Source organism: Corylus avellana, unplaced genomic scaffold, assembly GCF_965113065.1.
Source record: "Corylus avellana unplaced genomic scaffold, dhCorAvel1.hap1.2 HAP1_SCAFFOLD_67, whole genome shotgun sequence".
Taxonomy (NCBI): Eukaryota; Viridiplantae; Streptophyta; class Magnoliopsida; order Fagales; family Betulaceae; genus Corylus; species Corylus avellana.
Window position 1 is genome coordinate 30,001 of NW_028290492.1, and position 5,000 is coordinate 35,000.

The window sequence follows — 5,000 nt, forward strand, 5'->3', positions numbered from 1 at the left end:
TTAAGAACCAAAAAGATTTGTGCCAAAATAACAGATGCCAAGAAGAACAAAAGGCCTTGGACACGTAATGGATCTTGAAGTACGATTTCCGCATCCCCCTGACCAAATCCCCCCACATTAGGATTACTCGTTAATGGTTGATCAAGTTTGATAGATTCGCCCTCTGAAACAAGAAGTTCCGGTCCCGGGGGGATAATATCAACCACTTGACGTCCATCCGATGCATCCACTATGTTTATTTCGTATCCTCCTTTTTCTTTTCGTATAATTTTGCTTACTATACCCGCTGCTGTAGCATTATAAACATTATTGTTACTCTTGCTACCGTCGGGATAAATCTGACCCCTTCCCCTGTTCCCGCCTACGTATATGGGATATTTTAAGAAGTGAACATCTTTCTTAGTAGTAGGGTCTGGGGAAAGAATGGGAAAGGTGACTTCGCTATATTTCTGACCAGGAACAGGACCTATCACAAGAATATTCTTTTTATTAGGGCGATAGTTCTGAAAAGACAGATTGCCTATCTTTTCTTTAATCTCGGGCGAAAGACGATCGGGGGGGGCTAATTCAAACCCCTCGGGTAAAATAAGAACAGCCCCCACATTCAAAGCTCCCCTTTTTCCATTAGCAAGAACTTGTTTCAGTTGCATATCATAAGGAATTCGAACAACCGCTTCAAATACAGTATCAGGAAGTACCGCTTGTGGAACCTCGATATCCACGGGTTTATTAGCTAAATGGCAATTGGCACATACAATACGGCCAGTCGCTTCTCGTGGATTTTCATAACCCTGCTGTGCAAAAATGGGATATGCATTAGAAATAGGTGCCCTAGCTATTATATATATTATGAGCGATATGGAAATGTATCGAGTAATCTCTTCCTTTATCCAAGAAAAAAGGGTATTTATAGTTTGCATGGTCCAATCATTGGTATCGAAAATTTATACAATAAAATTAGGTAGGTTCCTAGTCTAGTACAGTTCCCTATCTATGATTCTGCTATTTACTAAAAAAATGTTAATGGAATATAGGAGGAATCCCTTGTATGAGTAGAAAGAATAAGTACAATTTTGAATGTTTTACTTATGTACAAAGTAACAACCATTATAATTTGATCAGTGAATCATTTTTCAGTCATTCATTGAATGAAAAATCACTACAAGTGAGGGAGATACACGATTTAAATAACGGAAGATCCAATATTTTAAAATTGTATCTAGAATGACCGGAAAAGTCGAAACAAGACCGGATATCATTTGATCGTTATGAGCAAATCCAAAATCTTTGTAGATAGAGCCAATCATTAGTTCCCAACCGTGGGGCGAATGGAATCCTATACATAAATCAGTTAATAAAAGAATTGAAAAAGCTTTTATTGTGTCGCTTAAGTTATATAGGAATTCTTGAACCCAAGAGTTAAGAATAACAAGTTCTTCATTACCTAGAATAGAATAACCACTTAGAATAACGAAATAGATTATATTTGTCGAGAAGTTCAAAATCGTATGGATACAATCTGCATTGTGTATCTTGATCAATTGGATCGTTTCTTTGTAGATTCCGATACGAAGCTTTTCTAGATGTGTTTCCGGGTATTCCTTTATGATTTCGTCCAGGAGGAAGAGTTCCTCTAATTCTATGAATTTTTTTATAATACTCTTTTCTTGCATGATATTCAAGAAAATTTCGGATTGCCTAATATCCCACCAATTAGTAACCCAAGATTCCAGACTTTTAGTAAATGAGAGAGAGATATACCAGGGCAAAAATCCTATAGATGCAAGATATAGAAGGGGAATGAATGCTTTCTTTTTTGCCATTTTTTCGTCTTTGAATTTTTAATGAACTCGCCTCATTCTCATTCGTCGACTCCATATGATATTAACTAATATTCATATCAAGGATAGCTTCTATTACAAGTCATCGAGCCCATGAATCTATTCCTTGCTTTTTTTTGTGTGTATGATTCAGTGGTTAGTACTTGAATTTAGAAATAATACAGAATAAGAAAGAGTCCACTTCAAATTCAAATTCGCACTTCCAATTCGAATTAAAGATATTGTTTTCAAATATATCATTTGCTAAAATTCGAAGAAAGTGCCTCCTTCCGATAAATAAATGCACAAAAGCGCCCCTTCAAGTAATGAATATTATTCGGATTTTGAAAGGAAAGAACTCTCTTTCTATCAAAATATCAATTTTTTTGAAAAAAAAAAAAAAGCATTCACGATTTTCAGTTCATTTTTCAAAATACTTCAATTGGTACACGCAAGAAATAAGCCAATTCAGCAGCCTTTTGCTCAATTTCTCGTGGAGTCAAATTCTCATCAGTACGAGTCAAGGGAATAGCCCCACGTCCTCTGATTTCCATATAAAGGACACGACGAGCATAAATACCCTCTTTAACTTCTATTCTGATGGACTGGATGTCTTTCATAAGGAATTGAAGTAAGATGCGACGATTTTTTCCAGGAAATCCCCAACGAAAAATACACACTATTCCCTCCTTTCTATCGAATCGATCATAACCACTACCTACATTCCACGAAATTGTGCACCACAAATAGGAGCTAATAAAGAGACCCGCAATCCCGTAGAAAGACATCACGATCCCCTGTGGAAAAAAAATTATTTGTGGAGACGGAAATAAAGATATAAAATTCCTACCAAGATAACTGGAAATTCCAACAAATAAAAACCCTAATGAACCTAAAAAAAGGATAAAGGCCCAGCAGAAATTACTTGTTTTTCGAGACCCCGCTATAAGGTCTATCCATATATGTTCTGATCGCCAATTCATACTAGATCTAGTTGCATTTTATTGAAATTGAGAGAATAACCCAAATGAATTTTACTTTTTTTGTGTGTTTCCGAAGTAACTCTCATCAACTAGCACTATTCCGATGTGAACTTTTAGGAGTAATTCATCGAATTGCTTAGATCTAAAATAATAACATCCGCTTCGTATGATTCCCTATAGATATCTACATATGGATACATTAACTTTACATTTCGGACATTCGCCCCGATTCCCGATTTTTTCAAATAGAAATATATATAATTCATTTACGTATATATCATGTTTGCGCATGCATAATAGCTTATGCTCGGGGGAAACCACATCACATATTTTATTCTAATAAAAAGATATCTGTGTTATGGTCTAAGTCTAAGTCTTGAAAAAAAAATAGATGAGATTTGGTCCCATCATATCTATATCTAAAAAATCTTATTTTTTTGAACATGAAGAAATAAAGAAACCATCGCAATTGCCGGAAAGAATAGGCCCACTAAAGGTACCAAAATAGAGGGTAAGGTATTTAGAGTTGTCATAAAATGGATACCTGGATTTAATATTTGTACCTGTTATTGTTATATTGTTATTTATATTGTTATAAAGGTATCGTATAATCATTATAATTCATATATAATTATACTAAGTATAGCTAAACTAAGTGAGTATATGTAAGTACATAATATTTATATATCAATTATAAATAAAAATTTATAAATATAATAAAATATAATAAAACAAGGAATGTAGAACTAACTAAATAGAATTTTTCACTTTTCTACAACTTTTCTACATTAAATATATATTATATATTCTTATTCTAATATATTCTACATTAAATATATATTATATATATATGTATGAGAATCTCCTTTTTTTATTATCTTGTTTTTGTCTAAAAATTTAATAAACTTGAATAAAATATAAAATAAAGAAAGAGTTTCTTACAAATTCCCCAAAAATTTGTTATAATTCGATCCGAGAATAGGGATTCTCAAAAAATATAGAATCTTGCGTCTTTCTATACTTTTCAATTTTCTATATGTGAATTATATACACATAAGAATACACATAAGAAGGGAACGTGAAATTATCGTTTTATTCGCCTTGCCTAATTTTCATTTCGCGGAAGAAAGAATTCTCTCTTTTTTTTGTTTGATAGAGGTTTCCTGATTACTTATCAGGAATATCGGTAAAAAAGGATTATTCGCATAATAGAATTCTTTTTCTAATTAAATCTTATATTACCAAATGTTATCAAAGTAAAAATAAAATCCGAAGAATTTATTTTTACTTTGATTTCTATAAACTAAATAACTACTTGTTCTACACAAAAAAAAAGAATAATAATTTCTATTTTTTTATTTTTTTTTATTAAGCATCTACTTGATTGAATTTTGATTCAGAGGAAATAAAGCGTGGAGCTGAAATAACTCATTCAGAACGCCTTTTAAAAGATTACGCGGTACGATTGGATCGAATAGGCCCTTATGGAATAAATATTCAGCCGCTTGTGAGCCCTCAGGTACTGTTTTATTCAATGTTTGTTCAATTACTCTTTTACCCGCAAATGCAATGTAGGCGTTGGGTTCAGCAATAATGATATCCCCCAACATACCAAAACTGGCTGTTACCCCACCAGTAGTAGGAGATGTAAGGATTGATACATAAAATAACTTTTTATTTACTTGATAATCATATAAAGCGGAAGATATTTTAGCCATTTGCATCAAGCTCAAACTTCCTTCTTGCATGCGTGCTCCTCCAGAAGCACACACTAAAATAAGAGGTAAAAATTGATTGGTAGCATATTCGATCAAACGGGTGATTTTCTCGCCAACTACCGATCCCATACTACCCCCCATAAACTGAAAATCCATAATCCCAATTGCTACGGGAATACCATTTAGTCGACCTGTGCCTGTTTGAACAGCCTCAGTTAATCCTGTCTTTATTTGATAAGAATCAATACGATCTTTGTAAGGTTCCTCTTCTAAATTAAATTCAATGGGATCCAGAGAGACCATGTCTTCATCCATTGGAGCCCAAGTACCTGGATCAATCGAAAGCTCGATTCTATCTGAACTACTCATTTTCAAATGATGTCCACAGTGTTCGCAAATATTCATTTTTGATTTAAAAAATTTCTTATAATTTAATCCATAACAATTTTCGCATTGAACCCACAAATGCCTGTATTTTG